A 20,492-nucleotide genomic window follows, 5' to 3' on the forward strand; every position below is an offset into this window, starting at 1 on the left:
ACAGAAGACATGAGTACACAAAGACGACAAAGTCCTTCATCCACAGGCGCGCGCACACAAACTGTGCGTGGGGCTGAGGGAACAAAGAAGTATCCAACAGTGTTAGGGATTGGTCAGCAACATCGATGTCACCGAGGCATTGAAATGATAGATGGCTCGAGCGAGACGGCGTAAACACAAGACAAATACATACAGGATACAGACGCGGTAGTTTGTCAATACACTGTGGAAAATGTGTAGGCTAAGAAAACGCCTTGAAAGCACAAGATAAATGCTTGTCAGAGATAAACTATGAACAACTTGACTGAACCTGAACTATTCTTTTATAACTATTAAAGTTTACTACTTGGTGTCATACATTATTTATGAAACAACAGTTTCTCTTTCAGGCTAACTTGCACACATGACTTAATGCTTGTCGTAAACGTCTAAAATTACCAATAATTTTGCATAAACATAGAGTGTGACACAATGTTGTTGTGTAGTGTCCTTATGTTATGAGCCAAAGGATTTCCCACTGTACCCTCTGTAAATCTACATAAAAAATATCATGTAATAAATATTTCTATTCAAGGTAACAGGCTTTTTTATTTTGGTCACCTCTCGTCACCCATCTCTGTTATAACGTCTGGGCTTTAGGCTTGATAAGAGTGATTTATTTCATAAAGCACATCTTAAAATTAGTTTCATTATAAAAAACAAATATATTTACCACCCACTGCCAGCCACATGTTTAGATCATTTTCACCTGTGTCCGAATCCGTAAAAACAGCCTTTTTGCAACAGAGGATGTAAGCGGTTCATAGCCGTCATTCTCCTCTTACACTCTGCCAAGTTCTCACTGCACATGACAAATGCATGGTGCTTGCGGCACCTGCGCACCTTTACCAACTCTGATTCTAGACAGCATCGACCACATCACCACAGTAATTACTCACAATTTTAACGGTAATTAGAAATTGTAATGATACAACTGACCCTGAGGAATATTTTTGTGGTTTACCTAATGTGGGACTTGATTAGAGTCAATCTGAGGCAATTTAAAATTAACTGGTCTTTATTTAGAAATGCATAAACCTATATATAAAGGGCTTAATGTGGAGCTTTAGAAAATCGATGCAGAGATGAGAAATCCTCCAGACGGACATTTTAGCAGCAACGTTGATCAGTTCTGTTACGTAGAAAGACTCGATGGAACGGCATTCAAAGGACTCTGAAAGTCAACTGAAAGCTTCAGGATGATTCTCAAAGAAGAGCATTGAAACATAGTGGTATGGCATAAAACCATAGGGTGGGGGTGAGGGCTTCTTAGTACATGGACATGAAGATAAGTCAGAAATAGTGTGGTTGTTAACCCCATGGTACAGCAATGACCTGAAACATACACTTAAGGAAACTCCTAAGTGGCTTTGGCACAAGTCCCTGAGAGACCTGATCAACTGTGTAGAGCACTGACGATGGCAGTTCACTGACACCGTGAGAGTATCTGTCATAAACCAAATCAGGTGTGCAAAGCCTGTTCAGACTTGCCTGAGAAATCTGAAGTGTTATTGCAGCCAAAGGGGCTTCTACTGAATCCTGAATTAAGGGTCTGAATACTGTTCTAAACTAGAGATTTCAGCCTTTTTAGATCTTTTTAATCAATTCACAAGAAATCAGACAAATGACGCCTCTTTACAGCCTCTTCAGAGGTTTGAATAAGAACATCCATCTCAGGAAGGCTTCCTATTCGATGCCGACCACAATGGAAGACGGATGAAACTTGGCGTTCAACACACGGGCACTTGAGCAATTTCCTGAACCATTGTGTTGTCACCTATGTGTAAAATGTGCAATCACTTCCACCAACTTCCTCACAGATTGCTAGAATACAAATTGTTTGCGCAAAAGTGCCCAAGAATTTGGGTACACCGTAAAGAGTGGGCCAGAAAAAAGGATCAAGGCAACATCTGGACGGTCAATCGTTACAAGATCCAACTAATGTATGTCGCTCAAGACAGAATGGGATAACTTCTGACCACGTGTAAATACACCCAAGGACGGATTGTTATCCGATCTGCCAAACCACTTCGGGACACATTATGGTGGACCACCCACAACAACTGAGCAGAGTGGAGGTACTTGGTGGCTCCGAGTACAGCTAATGCGACAACGGCGCCAGAACTGCACAGTCTCATCTGCTTTTGTTGTTTTCAGCTTGTCAAAGATGGCTTATGTTGCTGGTGTTGATATGGAAACACACAGGGGGGGAGATGATGTAAGGCGGGGGACGTGGACACCAGAGACGTATATCAATACCAGCTCTAAAAGGCATGTGGAGAAGAGCTATCCGATCGCTATCTGAGCACAGAAAACACATTCTAATGCAGGTTTAAAGGGGGCCAGGATGTTAACTCTACTGTTAATATGCCAAAAAAAACTCCCAGAAGCCCTCGAGTGGGCACGTTAACTTTCTCTACAAAGTTAAAATGAACCAGAAGAAATTAATCGTTCATTCACTTCTTCTGGTTTGTGTTGTTTTGTTTTGGATGAAACTACAATCAAACATTACAAAAGCAAGACTTGATCCTGGACAGTTTGCACTGAAATAAAAGCTAGTTTAGCTACATTTGTATAATCTAGATTATTTGAACATCTTACACTGCAGTGTTTCCTAAGAACAGGTATTTGTAATGCTGCTTAAATTTCTTTGTACAAGTACATGCAGCCATTTGAACATGCAAAAGTAATTAAACCATATACTTTAGTACGTATACTGGCTGCTGGCAAATTTCACCATCCACATCGTCCAATTCCAGTCTACAGTAGTTGATGGCACACGCTCTTGGTTTGCTTACAAATTGACAACTGAAGAGAAAGACCATGATAATGAATTTGGACAAGGTCTGTGTCGATACTACCCAATTGTGCAACTCCATTAGAAATCAATAGTATCCTCTTACACTATTTAGGTACAAATTTGTGAGACTGCTGCAAATGCTCCCACGTGCCGCTATAAAACAACTGCTACATAACCTTGAAAACAACCCTGTGCGTGCATAAGTGTGTCATCGCTCTCCAAAATAATGACCAACCTTTCATCTACTGTTTTCATCTACTGTTTTGTGGGCGTAAATCATTTATATGGGAGGCGGGTCAAATTGACCCATAAGTGACCCAATAAAAATCACAGGAATCAGGGAAATGCACAAAAGAAGAAATCAACATTAAGATGCGTGTGAAATACCTTCTTTATTTAATTTAGTGGACTGAATTAATTGATTGAGTTCAATCATAGTAACAATGGTTGGTAACACACACACACACACACACTTGCAACTATACATACACACAACTGCAGAGGTTCTATCAATTTACATTGTGCTGCTTTATGACTCACTTAATATAATTGCTTCAAAGAGAATTGTTTGGGCCAGCAACAAACAACCACGAGCACAAGTATTTTGGTAAAAGCTTACTGCAAAATAATAATAATAATAATATTAAAGATAATGTGTGTTTACATAAAACGAAGCGAAACAGATTTTATGCAATGATTGTACATATCAATCCGTTTTTATGTGCCCCAAAATGTCTACTATGTATATTATATATTGTGATTCCGTGTTATACGTCGTATTAAATAACCATAGAGTCCTTTTTCGCACAAATAGAACTACACACAAAGGCACTTGATGCTTCTACTTCAATATTTTCACCTGTTTGGACGGAAAAGTGCTCAGTCCACGCATGACTCTTCTAACAAGGAGTGGTATTCAATGGTGAGTGAAATTATTAGTGAGAGATGGTGGTACTTTCCAGGACATACAGCATGAAGTATTTAATGGCTCATGGGCTGGAAATATATTCTATCCTTTTTCCCCCCATTTGACCCATGCTGTGACTAAAGCATGCTGGGAACACCAGCTATGTCTCCATGTGTTAACACGAGATATTCTGATGCACAGCTGGGGCTAAATATAAGTCGCTCTCTTGTTAGAAACAGTGCATCGCGAAAGAAGACGTCACCCTTGGCCAAAAAAGCTTTTATCTATGGCTCTGATCTGGTACATGAACATGACTGAAAATAAATCAAACATTTTGTACACACTATTTTCCCTTCAGATCTTTTTAGTGCAGCTTCTTTTACTGAACAGTGAAACTTATGTGACTCAACCAAAAACCCCCCCAGGCAAAAGAATACAGTGTTTCTCTTTAGAAATTCACATAGAATGCTGTAATAGTCTTCAGAGTTAACTTTATGAGGATAAACTCCCACAGTACATCCATAAACAATTGTGTTGGTGGAATTTCAAAGAATAGATTGCTTTCATTTCTTTAGATTCTGGTAACAACAACTTGAGCCTCTGATACTGTCAGTGCCGAACAAGAGGCATCTGCAAAGTAATTCTTTTCCTACTTATGGGTCTGGAGAGATTGTGTCCATTTAACTATCATGGTTACTTTGTACAAAACGTGAGTAAAACAGATGTCACTTTTAACAGTAACATCATTCATATTTAGTCACTTCTTGTGTCTTTACTGAGCATAAACACAGCGAAGGAGCATTGGACATGGTCTTAAATCAAGGTGGTTTTGCGGCCAGATGTTGATCCTTGTTGTTGTTGTTGTTGTTTCTATTTCTAACTATTTATGTTTATTTATTTACTGTTCTTAAATCGTCTTAATAAAAAACTGAAACTTAGAAGTGCAGACTTTGTTTTACAACAGAAAAACCTTTTTAAAGTATCGAAATAAGGTACTGTTTGGTACCGGTACAGAATTACAAATACCGATACGGTTCGTTTTTAAACTGATTAATACCCTCACCTGTTCCTAAGTGTTTCACCTGAGTGTATTGCTATCTCTCATACCTGTTGTCTACTTGTTTCTTGCCAGTTTGTTTTGTTGTCAGTCACGTACAGCCTTCCAGCAGAGATTACTTTCTCACATGTGTGAACCAGATAACCAAGTGGGGGGTGGGGGATCCTCCCGTCTACCGATTCAGATACATCTGCCTCGTTGGATTGATCTGTGTCCCGTACCCCGGCATTAAACCAGTGTTTTTTAACAATGCTTGTGTTTAAGTGTCTCCATTTGGCTCCTCCAATAATTGCAAGTAGAGGTAGTTGTCTGTCAGACTCTACTATCACTCACAGGCAAAATAGGCCATGATGAATTATAGCCCACAGTTGGTGCTGATTGCTTCTTCAAAGTACCAGTAGAAATTCAATTACACTTCTTGGCGCCTCCATTTTAGAATTCAGGACTTGTCATAGTCGATTCTCTACCCAATAAGTATCAACGGGCACACAATGTTCAGGCTCTTACTCTGGTGCCCTGCGTGTGTGACTCATCATGTCTTTACTGCACTGAATTGCTTGCGGTTAAGCTAACTGGTGTTAACGACGGACAATCTCAGATGAACAGCAGCAGGTCTGTGGAAATACATCTCTGCTGTACAACGTGGGGTACTGACACGAAGCGATTCACAGCTAAAGTGTGTATTATGGTGCAGTGTGTCGGCATTTCTTATACGGTTGTGAACGATAAACCGTGAGTGATACGGCCGCGTCGGTAGCGGCTTTCTCAGTCGGTACGAATTAGCCATGAATTCCTAGATGAATCGGTTGTAGAGTCATGGATCGGGTATCGCGAGACTGGGAATCGGGTTCTCTAAAACAACGCAAGAGCTGAAGCAAACTCCGTAGCTGCCTAGCTGGCGTTACCATGAGTGATAGACAAGTGACAACAAGGAAAATGAAGGAGGTTAAGAACGACACCAGGAAAGATTTTCAACAAGGAAACAAAAATCCAAAGTGTGGACCATTTCTGGGTTTTATAAGAAGGAAGGGAAGCTCGACAGACGCCATGCTACAGTATTTGACGTTCACGGGCAGCACTACAAATCTCGACCAGCATGGAAGGAGGAAACACGGTCAAGAGTACGGTGAGTTCAAGACCCGTAACAACAAGCAGGAGCGCTGCTAGCACATACAACAAACATACATCGGTTTGTATCGCAACAAGTCTGTAATAGAAGTATAACGTTTTTGAATGATAACTTTGTTCCCTCTCCCTCTCTGTTCTTATTTTGCAGGTATCCCTGATTCCAGAGCTTCAAGGTCCAGATGTTGACACTATCCCTCTCACGACTACAATTTCTATTTAAGCTATTATTATCATCATCTATCCTTCATCTATGGCTTGCCCTTTTCTGAGGGAACCAATCCCAGACGGTGTTGGGGGCAAGAGGCGCGTTACACCCTGGTCAAGATGAGGTAAAGGTGATGATTAATATTATTCATGATACCATTCTCAAATACACTTGTTACACAACCATTCCTCTCCTCTATCGTCTCCTTTCTTTACCTGGAGTATGTTTATTCCCTAGAATGCCGTTTTCCATTGCGAGGCAAATGTGAACTTATATAACTGAACACTTATATAACTTATCAGTGGCGACTGGTGATAGGAAATGTTGGGGAGGGAGGGGGGGGAGCAATACACAAATCAAAAGAAGAAAAACTGGAGCCTGGTGCGGGTGATCGATTAAAGATCAGACATGCTGACATGCACAGATGTACTTGTGCTGCTCTGCTTCACCTGCTGCGGATACATTTGGATGAATCCTAAATGTTATGCCCAGGCGTTTTCTTATCTTTGGTATTGGAGGAAGGTTTACTGCACATGCACCGTTTATAGCGAGAGTCGGTGGTAAAAATATCTGCGCCCCAAACGAACAGGAAATGCGTCACATGAACATTCTTTAGACTATATTCAAAAGCAGATTATACACGGTACACACCGACTGTAAAAATGTAAAAATGAGTCCTATCTTCTTCTTCCTCATGTGAGACAGGTGGGGCAGCGCCCTAGTGCCCTCTATTGACGGGCTGCCACTTACACTTCTATAACTTCACTTCTATAAATTGAAAATGACTAAAACCTAACTGAATTGGAGCATTTGTGCAGTAAATAACACATAGACACTAACATTTATACAGTTTTATGATATATTTTCGTTTGTATTAGGTTCTTGCTTATGTCAGCTCTGTTTATCTAAGGTGGAAACAGACATTAACAAATGCACACAGCAGCCGCCTGAGGTGTCTCATTTCTTTAACTGCCACAACTTAGTGATCTGAACTCTGATCAAACAGAGATGCACGCCGTCGCCTTCCACATCCGCGAACCTCTATCACCAACCGACGTGATGCAGATGAAAGAGTGGCTCGCGGAAACAGGGTCAGGCACCGAAATGAAGCACTAAAATCTGCGTCGCGATTCGGCGATTGTATTGGAACTGATGCAACATGGTACGGAGTTTTAGAGTCCAGCTCTAGTAACCTTGCATGTTGATTCAGGATCTGGATAAAGGGAGTACAAAAGAGCAAAGCCAGACAGGAAGCAGGCAAAGGAAGGATTGGGGTTGAATAGGAACTGCTTTCATTAGTGGGCCATCCGTAAAGATGATGTGTGGAGGTTATGAAATCTAAGTCCATAATCACACTCATCCTGTACCACACCTTGTCCGACTGGCCTGCTGGATGAGTTGTAGACAGGGATGATATCTAACAGTAAGTGGAGGATAGATATTGGAACACATCCCATTTAACACTACATTGTGACTGTACCTTAGAGCAGTATGTAGACTGCATAATCTGAATTTAAAGTTAATTTCTTAAGACAACATCTTCTCAGTCATAGGTTAATGCACAGTTTTGCCTTTGGCTCACTGTGTTCTTGCGTGTTCACGAACATCTTGTGACCAAATTTATTTATGCAACATTCAGAAGGACTTTATAATTTATGCTGAGAAGGGAGTTTGCATCTTGCAGTAGATGCTCAGCGGCTCTGAAAGGGTTTTAAGGCCCACTGGCCCATGAAGGCATCTCGGATAAGTGATGTAAACTCAACATGAACTGATGCAACTTTTTCATACGACAGAGAGAGAGAGTCTAATGACCGCCATCACAAACTCTGCAATGTTTCGTCCAACGATACACGCGACTGAACAATAAATGACAGAAGTTGACTTTATAAAGCTTATTTTACAGTCTACTAGTCAAAAAAATCAATATAAATCCAGGTGGCCTGTTTATCATGATGGTCATAAGAGTGTCGATCAGTGTTAAATTGGTAAAACATTTATAGACAAAATATGAATCTAATCCACAGCAAAACTGGCAGATTAAAATTGCATTGATCGAATAAATCAGTGGCTGTTAATTGATCAGTATGTATATTATGTTTCAGGTTTTAAATCAGATAAAGGTTTGATAATAAAAGCAAATAACTGAATTAATCAATTGCATTACAAACAAACTGCAATCGGCCTTTATTATTCACTTAGACACAAAGAAATGAAAAGTCTGTATATGCAGCATTTCATCTGCTGCTTCTCTTAATTTCAGATTAAAGCTGAGGGAATCGACAGTGAAACAAAGTCTTCATCTGACCTTTGAGATGAATTGTGATTTTAATGCAGCCACATACGAATGCTCTGCATGTCCTACATAATTCTCTTTTTATACATATTTTTTTCACGTCAACACTTTTGTGGAAATTGCCACAAACGTGTTGCACCTGTTGTTCACTTGATCTCAAAGCAGCTTGATGGGGGTTAGAATCTGGAGTCCACTGTGTGCAGCTCTTTATCGCGTGAAGCCTGCGTCTGGTTCTTCTCCTGCTATGTTTTGGCTCATTACGTTGCTGTGGGATGAACCCTGACCAACCAGTCTGTCCTCATCTGTTACTCGCCTGCTGCTCCCCGCTCTGACAACAACGCGCGCTGCAGTTCTTCTTCCTGCGGTAACGTCCTGATAAAGCATCCGAGGGTGTAGCAACACAGTTTTTGTTCTGAAACAGCCAGAGGGTTTATCAACCTGTCACACATATTTGCTTTGCAAGGCGTCATTTATTTCTCCTGCTACTTGGAAACTGGATGTTTCTTCATGGTTGCATTTTCCTTGTCACTCACAGTTTTTGTTCTTCGCTGAACTTTGAATTTCAACTCAAAGCAGGAACGCTACAACTGGCTCGTCACGTGGGGCAGATCCATCCAGCCTCTGAGTTACTCAGATTCAAAAGTTGCATGTGAAGAACAATGTGCACACAGTCCTGAACGACGTGTTGCTGAAGTGTTTTGAATGGGCTCATGATTGAGAGAATAACGTGGGCTGCATGTGACTTCAAATCCCATCCCATATCCCGCATCACGCCACAACACATTCTGTCATCAGATCATTACGAGCACAAATCTGTGACTCCCACCGCCGCTGTAATCTCCCGGGACTACGGTCCTCGCACACGTCCACCGCACGGCTAATTTAAAAGCTGTCGGTTAGGAATCCTTTGCTGCTCGGTAACCGAGGATTAGCTCTTTAAGATGAGTGCCTCGTGTGGCCTAACGCTGCACGCGCGCACGCACACACGGACAATAGACGGTGGGTGTGTCTGACACTTTGTGCTACTACAGTTTGGGAGAGCGCGGTTTAATTGTAACTGTTAGTATAATTGTATAAGTATGATTATGAAGTAAGCAACGCACGCAGTTTAAAAAACACTTGTGAATGTGAAGCATTTTTAGTCGACACCTTCACCATACAGCACGTGTGAGTCAGCCTAGATAAATCATACTATGATTAATCTAGTAATCTATGGTAATGTTCATTGTGCTCATTGCTTAAGATAATGGGACTATAAAAAATACTGTGCCACTTTATATAATTACCTTCTCACTGTGTAACATATATGCTGGTTTACCTACTAATGTCATGAAGACAAACTGATCGTAAGTAGCTTTGGGTTCCTGAAGATGATTTTCCAATTCGTAACGACATTTATTCATAAAATCCTCAAATCAATCTTTTAATATATTCTATTTCCTACTTCCTCTACACAAATCTTGTGAAACTATCACCGTCAGCTCTTACTCCTGGCGAAGGAGACGGCCGTTTCCTTTGCCAACTATGATGTAGAAGCCGCGCAAATGCATGAACAGCCTGTAGAAAATTGCGTTCAAATAATAAAAGAACAGAATCCGTGGTAGTAGCAATAATGTTTTTCACTTTGAAATAAGAGTACTTTGCTTATTCTGGCCTTTGTACACCTCAAAGTGCATAAAAACAAAAAAAAAACTTTCAATTTTAAAATATATTTAACCCAGGTGCAATAAAATCATAAAGTTCACAATATTAGCAACAACATTAGTTTCTCTGAATTAAGATAAATATCTGTCCCACATAGGAACATTTGAGGGACAGTGAAAAGTGCTGGGCCACTAAGAGGTTGCTTCTGGGCCACATGTGGCCCACAGGCCGCCATTTGATTCGGCTGGATGTAGAAAAGAAGTTTTGGTGCCACGGTTGTCTGCTCAAAGACAAAGATAAATTAACATACCATCAATATTGTCACAGTCTGATTCTCGGCTGTATATCTTGAACTGAAACAGGTTTTTAAGGTTTGAGTTGCCGCAGTGATCTTTGACATCCTTATTCACCGAGGTCTGCGGAGAGATCTCTTCTTGTGATACCTCGGTTGAGATTAAAACACCGGGGACACGGAGCCTTTGCTCCTCATTAAACTTGCTCCCACACTTCCTGTTTTCAAATCTCGACTAAAAGCCCTCCACGTATAAGAGCTGGCAGTTTAAGTGTTTTATAATATATTCATGTTGTTTAGTGACTTTGTTTCTGTCCTTGATTGGTTTTACATTACATTTTTATTGCTTTGTTGGTTTTTTTATATCGCTTTTAGTTTAATATCCTATTTTATGTATTTATGCGATAATACAGTACTTTGGTCAACGCAGTATGCTGTAGAACTAAATTTGGAGTTGGATTGTAAATCAAAAGTACTACTTTGATGCATTATAATAAAGCAAGCTTAATGGGGCAACTAAAATATCTCTAAATCAGTGGTTCTCTATTATTTTCTGTCATGCCACCCCCCCGGACAGAAATGTTCTCACGCCCCCCCCACGCATCATTTTTATTCATTTATCTGTATAAACCACTGTATGAGTTGTCCTGCCCTGCCTCTCATGCCCCACTATTTGAGAAGTAATGCTCTAAATGAATCATTAGCCAGTCAAATCGAATAGGAACCAAATTGAGGAAATCAGCGGCAATAAAAAGCCCTCATAAGTCAAGTCAAGCACTGACAATGCTCAGTTTACACCAGGGGTGTCAAACTCAAATGACCTAGGGGCCAATGGGCATTTATAGCCGGTGGGCAATATAAGACAGAATATTAGACAGAATTGCAACGTAAAAGTGCTTATTTTGATATAAAATGATTCACAATAAAAACATATTTATGATGCACAAAAACGGAGAAATAAATTGAAAATTTAACAAATAATGACGAGGATAACTCGTGTAATCGATTGGAGGGCCATACGTGGCCCCCGGGCCACCAGTTTGACACATGTGGTCTACACATTGGATGTGTCACTGTGTCAGAGTCGGGACAAGCTGCTACTCAACAGGCGCGGACTCAAGTGACGACAGCAGCGTAACAAAGGTTGCGGAGACGTGGCGCGTCATGTTTGAACGCGGTCTTTGTCGTCAAATCCTGTTATTTCTACTCATATGAATGTCACAGTGCATATGCTCTCACAGTCAAAGCTAATACACAGTTAATCCTTGGTGGTTTCGTTGGGGTTTAGACATCGAGGCTCATTAAACTGACAAAAACATGCCGGCAGGTTAGTGATGGTGCAATGCACAGTGTATGAAGTGATCCCGTCAAATAGACAGTTTTCGCAAATCATGGAAAAGGGCTAGTAAGCTCATGTCGATGCATGTCTGAGTGTCTCATTAAAGGGAGCTACACATGAGACCTTTTTATAGCACAGAGCCTCCAGGCATCTTCTGTGTGCGGGCTCCACAGACCAGCTCTACTGATCCTTTGCTACCTTGTCAGTGCATGATGTGTCCTGGCCTGCAGTTGTTACACAATTTTCTCACCGTCTGATACGATGCTGATTTCACAGATTTAAAGTTTTAGTGTCGGTGTGTGATTATCTTCAGATGATAGAGATTTTTGCCTCTGCAGAATCTTAATCGGCACGGTTCTACCGCTTCACCACGATCAATCATCGCAGTCTACATTTATACCCCACGACAGCTTGTAAAGTCAGGGGAATACACTGTTTAAATGTGAGTAACTGCAATTGAGGGCCATCTGTGAAGGGAATGCACATACACCTCTGGAGCAATAGGCTGGATTGGTTAAAAGGAACAGACGGCAGAACAACACATGGCTTCTGTTATTACGCGACTCTGGAAAAGCGAGGAGAACCAACCTGGTGCTTTGAAGACAGAGGCCGGTCTTCTTACGTCGTCTTCACTGACACAATCATCTGATGGCAGAGCGTCGTACTCTATGCAATAACTCTGTGAAATTACAAGGAAAGAAAATACATTTAGAATTTTCTTTTCAAGTTAACAGAAGGAAGACAATTTAAAATGTGACTTTTAAACACTGTTTATGTTTTCCCCACTTGTGCATGGGTTTTCTCTAGGCACTCCGGTTTCCTCTCATAATCCAAAGACATGCAGATTGGGGTTAAATTATATGGAGAGCTTTTATTATTTGCAGCCAAATGACTAGGGTTGAACAGTTAACTGTTTGTTTTAAAGATAGTTCAGGTCTATATGAAGAGGGGGTTCATGAGGTACTTTTGCAGAGTCAGACTCAACACACAGACGGCGTAACTGTAACGTGATTTATGCGTCTTTTTGATTCGCCTCGGCACGGTTTAGGTTGCATTTCCACTACAAAAAAAAGTACCGACTTATCAGACTACCCAAGTATCGAATTCGCTTTATACGCCACGCACACACACGAGTGACTAGTGACTTGTAAAGCAGTTGTTTTCAGTGTAACTGAGTCACTAGAATCATAGTGACTGAAATACAGCGACAGGGTTTGTGATGCCGCTCGCGATCAGCAGTGCTGTCACTAAATACACCAGACTCCTCTGCTAAATATTGAGATTTTAGACATTTCCCTGCTAATTGTTGGAGATTAACCCACGGTTTTTACGATTGTTAAGTCTTTTTAACTGATCTACAGTTCGGCATTGTTCGGCTTGATTTTTGTGTCGGACGTCTCTTCCTGTGACGGCACTCTGACCAATCAGTGGCCGGCAGTGATAGTATCTCCTCAGGTACTGAAAAAGTACCTGGTACCAGGTACTATACTTGATGAAAACACGCCATTATTGTTTTTATCGTTTTTCAACATACTGTATTCCTACGCACAGAGGTGTAAAAACACGGGAGCTGCATTACAATGTGGCTCTCACTTTAGTGTACTCTCTTTTACGGGGCTATAACACGCTCGCCTCGCTGTCCCTATTCACATGAAAATAACACATAAAATGTTTTTCAGTCGTCCAATCTGAACCCTATCCTTGGTTTGTAGTACCTTATACAACCACACTTCAAAAAAACATGAACTTTCCCTTTCAAGGTCACCGTCTCCAAAGTTCTGACCAATAACTCTCCAAATGGAACCACTGATGTTCGCTTTAGCAGCCCACAGCAGCGTTTAAGAAGGATGTATGTAAAAAGAAATGATTGGGTTCAAGGCGATGTAGAGCGCTAGTCCCTCAGCACGCCGAGGCAGGATCTCATTAACGTGCCATCAGGTTCATGGGTCAAAGTTGTTTAAGTCTGGACTGCAAAAAGCCTGGATGCTCTGGATTGATCCCGTCTAATTATCATTTCAAAATCACCAGGGGACACAAGCTCTTTCAGATTCGGTATTTCAACTATGACCGTGACCTCACAACCTTTCCAAAAGGAGAAGAAAGGGGGGGAAAAAATGTTTAAGTATGTGTGCGTGTTTCACATCAGCCCATTATAAATGTGTTTAGCTTTTACTGACACATACAGTAAGTGGCCACATTTCTCGCCATTGTGTGTCCTGACCCCCTCCCACTGCGAAAAAAACGCAGCCAACCCTGGGGAAACACTGACAATGTATTAAATCCAGTGAAGCTGAAGGATATATAGGACAGAGCTTTGCGTGTCTGTGCATGGCTACGTGTCCTTGATGTACTTGTTAAGCTGATTTAGTTTAAATGAAAAGGAGGGCTGGAAAATTCCCCACAATCTGAATGTTCTGTATAAGTGGGTCAATATGTGCCTCAAGACAAATCACATGGTTCTGATACCAGGTAGAACTTCCACTGGGATATCAGCTGCCAGCTTTCACCCTCTGGGCTTAATGAAAACAGAGAAAGCGCCTAATATACAGTGAGGTCCATGGGTGCTAATGTGCAAAAATAAAAATGTTGTTGACCCAAGATAACTTCCCTGTGACAGGCAAAAAAAAGTTTATTCAATTCTATACCGCAAATCAAACAGTAAAAGAATAGTGACACATTGAAACGCAAATATTGGTCAGACAGAGGCGTGACTGTGTACAGAGGTAGATGAGGTAATCAAACATTCAACAGATGATAAAGGCATATGTCAGGCTAGGCAAAGATATAACGTCCAAACCTTAATCTCACATTTGTGAGAAGTAAAAGTGACCACTAAAAACTGTTAGAATAGCTCAAATGTAATAGTTTCTTACAGTTTTTGTCATTTGCTCACAACTTTCCAGGTCCACCCAAATCAGGAGGACCTGATACCCGACCCCGGTTCTGTTTACTATTTGTAATAATAACTGACTGGGGCCAAGACGATCCAGTCCTGACCCTTAAGTTAGACAACACTGAAAATAAGTCAGACTCAGGTGTTTATTAACAACAATCGCGGCAGGGCAACAAATGTGTACTTGTAAAAGTGCAATCAGTGCACGTTATCTTAATTATATGGCAATGAAAATGCAAAGCTGACTGTAAACAAGTGATTTGTAACCACTGAGATAAATGGACATGTAAACTAAATCAAGTGGAAGCAGTCAAACGTGAAACTGGTGCCAACTACAGTAGGTGTGTGTCTCCGTGTTTAGTTCAGGTCCAGCATTGCAGTGTAAGAGCAAAAATCAAACACTAAATGTAAGATGAATGTAGATAATAACCACTAAATGATCTATATTATATGTTATAAGGGGATAACAAAGGAGTAACCTGAAGACAAACTAAACAAACTAAACGTTCTGTTTTCACGCTGAACATTATCTATTTGAGTACATCACGTACCAGGTAATGCGACGTGTGTAAGGTCAACAGGTCATCTACATAAAGCAATGAGATATAGATGATATAAGTCCTGACACAAATGAGGCTGGATGCATTCTGCCAACAACAACAAATTGATTAATGACACTTGATCATTACAGACAATATAGAGCTGGCGACCTACATTACCTATAACTGATTGTATTTGGGTTCTGCTCTTAGTTAAGGCTTTTGGACATCAACTGTAATTTAAATAGCATTTAAGTGTAATTAAACCACAGATGAAAATCAGCGTATATGATGTTTATTGATCCAGGTGAAGTATTTGAATCACACACAATTTGTTTTTATCTACCATCTCACTGACTGAACACCAGCTATTGCATTTGAAGAATTGATGAGAATAAAGGGCGTTGTAGAGAGTACAGAGGGAGGATTGAGTGAGCTGAGTGGGGGCTAGCGCTGCTACAACTGGAGCTAATTTTATTGGAAAGAACGCCATCACACTCAAAACACAGGTGGTCTCACTCGCAGCTCTCTGTCCACTTCATGGCATTTTTCAAAAGCAGGCAGGTCGCAGAGTTCGCCTCAGATCAGTGGCTTTAGTAAAGTTATGCTCCAAACTGTGAATAATTCAGAGGTGAACTCCAATGCACCCTCTTTATTCACATCAAGCGCATGAATTTTAAAATCACATCAGGGGAAGAAACGGGTTGAGATTTGTCTGTTACACAGTTTCACTTTTGAAAACAAAAACTCTTAAAAACGCTGATGTTGTGTACCATTACCCTGCTAAATAAATGATGCTGTTCATGGACAGAGCAAGAGTGCACAATGTACTGTTTAGAGGTTATCTGATAAGAAACGGAAAACAATAACAGTGCTAATGTGCGACTGATGAAATTCATTAGACCCAGCTGGTGGAGGCTTATGCTGAATGCCTCCAGCTTTGGAGATCCATGTCTTTGTAAGTGACCTTTACTGCACAGTGGCTCCGTTTTCTTTGCAGTCCCTGTCTCTTCTATCACTCTTGATCTCAACTCCCTCGACAACATCTCCGCCCGTGTCCCTCAGCCTCTCTGCCTCAGAATATCAAGACATTCTTTTAAAAGTCACAGTGTGAGCGTTCTGTACAAGATTTTCTGTACAAGAAGAATTCTGTCCCCGAGTGGACGAGCAAAAGGCTCAGCCTCTCCGTGTAAGTTCATCCGAGCAGGGAGTCCGTCCTTTTAAAGTAATCCCTGGACCACTTCCTGTTGTTGCCACTCCCGACGCCAGTCTTGGTTCCTTTCCTCATAGGACACAGAGTGCATGTGTGTGCGTGTGTGTGTGTGTGTGTGCAGAGCTCTGGCTACTTTGAGTTCATGTACTATATATGTGTGTGTGGCAGTCCTGTCTGACAATCCTCCCTGGAGGCAAAGAGCTTGTTATAAAGTCCCTCTCTTGTCCCACTAAAGCAGGGTATTTCTATCTCTCCTCTCATCCCCTAAAACAATACAATCCCCCGGAGAGATGTTTGTGAAAGAGTGAGACTTCACAGCAACCAGTGATGAGGGAAAATACGGAATATCAGAGCAAAGAAATCGGCTACGGCAAACATGCTGTCGCTCTCAGATGACGCCAACCACCATCTGTGCCAAACAGTGATGCCCACTTTTCTTCAAATGAGCAACTAAGTCACTTACATGAAGAAATGCATGACTGCTGTAACAGTTCATCGATTATTATTCATCTAATTAAACTATTTTTATCATCGATTCATAGGTTTGAAGCTTTTTCCGCGATTAAAACAAGATTTCCGATTGTTTCAGCTTCTTAAATGTGAATATTTTCTTTCCTTCTTTGCTACAAAGAAATAATCCTCTGTTTTGTTGTGAATTGACCGTCATTGTACAACAACACAAGCACTTAAGATGGAGATCGTGAGCAATTAAAAAGTTGCTGGTGATTCTCTCTCTCTTCATCCACCTGGTCTGAGCGCTACAGGATGAATGGAGTCATTGTGGGTTGACATTTTTATTTGCCATTAAACCTGTGGTGTGTGGAGTCAACAGAGTATAATATAGCATGATATACTGTCACAAGCATTTTCGCTCGAAATACCCACCCTCAGTTTGGAAGCAGGTAAAAATACCTCCTACGTACTATTTTTTTTGTCCCCATTCTTCACAGTTTACTGTTACTTAATGACGTTATTAGTCACAATGCTGTCGGGGGTCAATATCACACTTTTTAAAAAGCAAATGCAACTTTGACCTGATTGTTGGTGCAGATGAGAACAATACCAAACTAGATCATTGATACATCAATTATTAATCCATTGCTAAAATAATAAAGTATTTTGTTTGCTTCATTACAGGACAGCACTTTGGTCAACTATGTAATTTTAAATGCGCTTTATCAAAATATCCAATCCAATAAATTTATAATCAGTTTGTGTTGGGGAGTTTTATAACTAAAATAAGCTCTTTAATGTGAACATTTTCTGGTTTCTTTGCTCCATATAAGAAAAGGAAGACCCACAGATTTGAATAATTTTTTTTTGTGGACAAAAGAAGATATTTGACAACATTATTATTTTGAGATTTAGGAAACACTGATCAACATTTTTGCCATTTTATTCGAGCTGAAACAATTACTTGATTATTAATCAATCTCTAAATGAATCGTCAACTATTTTGATAATTGATGAACCGGTTTGAAGCCTTTTTCATGATTAAAACAAGAGTTCAGATTGTTTCAGCTTCTTCAATGTGAATATTTTCTAGTCTCTTTGCTCCACATAACAAGGAAATCATTCAAACTGAATCATTTTGGTATGAGGACATAAACAAGACTTTCAAGAACAAGAAAAGCGAAACACAACATCATTAGCAACAATTCTCCAGTATAGGGCAGCCACTGCAACCGCAAAAAGGAATTCCTGCGATAGCAACAACAAGCCAACGGCAGATAATGGCAAGCAACCATTACGACCGCAAGTGACCGCGGCTTGACCTCATCTCGTAGACGGGCAGAAAAAAAAATGGCAACTGCACTGGTGGCTAAACAGGTGGTTCCTTTAAGAGCACTGGTGTGTAAGTGATGAGAACGCTGGTGACAGAGCACAGACAGAGCAGTTAGCATGGAAAAAAAACGACATTAAATAAATAAAATAAACGTCAAGACTCCTCAAGACCAAAGCTGAGTGTATGTGTGTTTAACCAGAATAGCTACAGCTTCTGCCCCTTTTGCTTTCTTGACAATTATCCAGTTGTAAACACCTTCCTCCTGCACCACGTTGTCGTGGACGTCAGCCAAAAGAAAACTGAAGCCAAATGCAACTGTGAAAGTGTGCGGCAGGAATACTTTACAGCCACTGTTACACAATGTCACACAATGTCACACTGACTGAAGGAACAGTTCTCTTGCAACGCAACACAACACTACAGTGGATTTCCATTGACGCTACAGTCATTTGTAAATGTGCAAAACTGAGAGTGTGTGCGTGCGTGGAATACCACCAGATACTGGCAATGATATGCAAATCTATAACACAGCAGGGGGAATTCCTTCACTGTGACGGACCTACTCCAGTTAAGACAGCACTCGCTGGCACCAAACAGCTGGTGAACTGTGAAGTGGGGCATTTAGCAGCTAAAGACGCAGGTACTTCCCTCTGTATGAGAGGCACGTCTCTCTCCCTCTCTATTCATTAAGCAGCTGAGATGTGCCAACTTTGTAGTTTTTGCAGTTTTTCCTACGATGTATAACGGAGATTTGATTCTGCTCATAAACCAAATGGGACAAAGGGGATTTTGATTAGGGCTAAAACGATTAATCGATTACTAAATTTATCGTCAACTGTTTTGATCATCGCCTCATCGGCTTTGAGTGCTGTTTTTTTTATAATTAAAACAAACTTTCTGATTTATTTAGAGTTTCTTGAATGCGAATATTTTCTGGTTTCTTTGCTCCGTTTAATCATTAAAATTCAACTGATCTGTCGATTATTTTCTCGATTAATCGAGTAATCGTTTGGTCCATAAAATGTCAGTGTTTGTCAAACCTGGAAATGATGATGTTCTCAAATGTCTTGTTTTTGTCCACAAACCAAAATGATTCAGTTTAAATGATTTCTTTGTTATCTGGAGAAAAGAAGTGAAGTAAATATTCACATTTAAGAAGCGAAAACAATCAGAAATGTTGTTTTAATCATGAAAAAAAGCTTAAAAGCGATGACGATTCATTTAGTAATCGAGTCATTGTTTCAGCTCTAACATCATCATTCCCAGGTAAACACTCTTCAACATGTTATGGATCACATATATCGTGAAAATAATCGTCAGATTAATTGATTATGAAAATAAACGTGAGTTCTAGCCCTAATTTTGATGAGATCAGCACCAAAACAACATGTACCTGCGCTGAAGGGGGCATGGCAGAACTGGTGAGATATTTCACCCCAACCGGTCTAGGCAGATGGCTGCACATGTTTGAGTATGGTATTTCTTCTTCTCTCCACTGATGCCTAGTGTTTGCTCATTGTGTGAGTTGCTGGGTTTCTCTGCTCTCCATGACATTATAATATGATGCATGTTATGTTGGCGCTATACAAATAAAAATTAAATTGAACTGAATTGAATATTTCTGGTGGAACAAATAAGAGCCAGGCTATGGGGTTTCTTGTAGATGCAATGATTTCATGGCTTATAAAAGAATCAAAACAAGGCTAAAATTTATGAAACGCAAAGACTGAATGAAAAGCACGGGGAGTATTCATAGCTTTACAGATAGGACAGTGCTTGCAGGGAGGAAGCTAAACAATCCATTTCCCCTCACAAGAAGAACCTGCTCCACTTTGTCTTCCTCATTAGCAGAATGTGACCAATTCATTTTGGTCCGTAGCTGCGCTGGTAAATCTCCATGTGTTTAGTCTGTCCCGAAACATACGCCTCGAGAGATGTGCATGTGTCCTGTTTTTTAGCACCTTTCCCTCTCAATCACACATTTGTCAGGAGACTTCTGGTGTCCCTTAGCCCTGATTTGATTTTCCATGCAGGAGATGCACAGCTCTTGTTCTGACAACAATTCGATACAGGCTGCATTAAACACAGGAAAGAAAAGGAACATTCCAAAGAAACGGGGACCATGGAGGGACCCTGAGGCTCTTTTTCAATACCCTGTGCATGTGTGTGAGCACATTTAAGAGCTGTACTGCATGTTTTGTTCTGCTGGTGTTGTCAGTCAGGCAGTATGTACATCATGTTCATCCACCTGATGGATGTACATGACTCCTAGAACAGCCTACGGTTAGGAAGGGTTATTATCTCTTAAGGCTAATTAGTCACAGCTCTTCTCACACTGACTCAGTCACATACTTCAT

The 20,492-nt window shown here is 40.7% G+C and overlaps 1 protein-coding gene across 1 annotated transcript in view; it reads right to left on the minus strand.

Annotated features, from left to right (window-relative positions):
* Positions 1-20,492, minus strand: part of LOC122784937 (thyroid hormone receptor alpha) — a 99,511-nt gene that overhangs the window by 71,754 nt on the left and 7,265 nt on the right. Inside the window, exon 2 of the mRNA XM_044050378.1 lies at positions 12,293-12,383. The gene's annotated coding sequence lies outside the window, so the exon portion shown is untranslated. The remainder of the gene's footprint in view (positions 1-12,292; positions 12,384-20,492) is intronic.

Source organism: Solea senegalensis, linkage group LG19 (genome assembly GCF_019176455.1).
Source record: "Solea senegalensis isolate Sse05_10M linkage group LG19, IFAPA_SoseM_1, whole genome shotgun sequence".
NCBI lineage: Eukaryota > Metazoa > Chordata > Actinopteri > Pleuronectiformes > Soleidae > Solea > Solea senegalensis.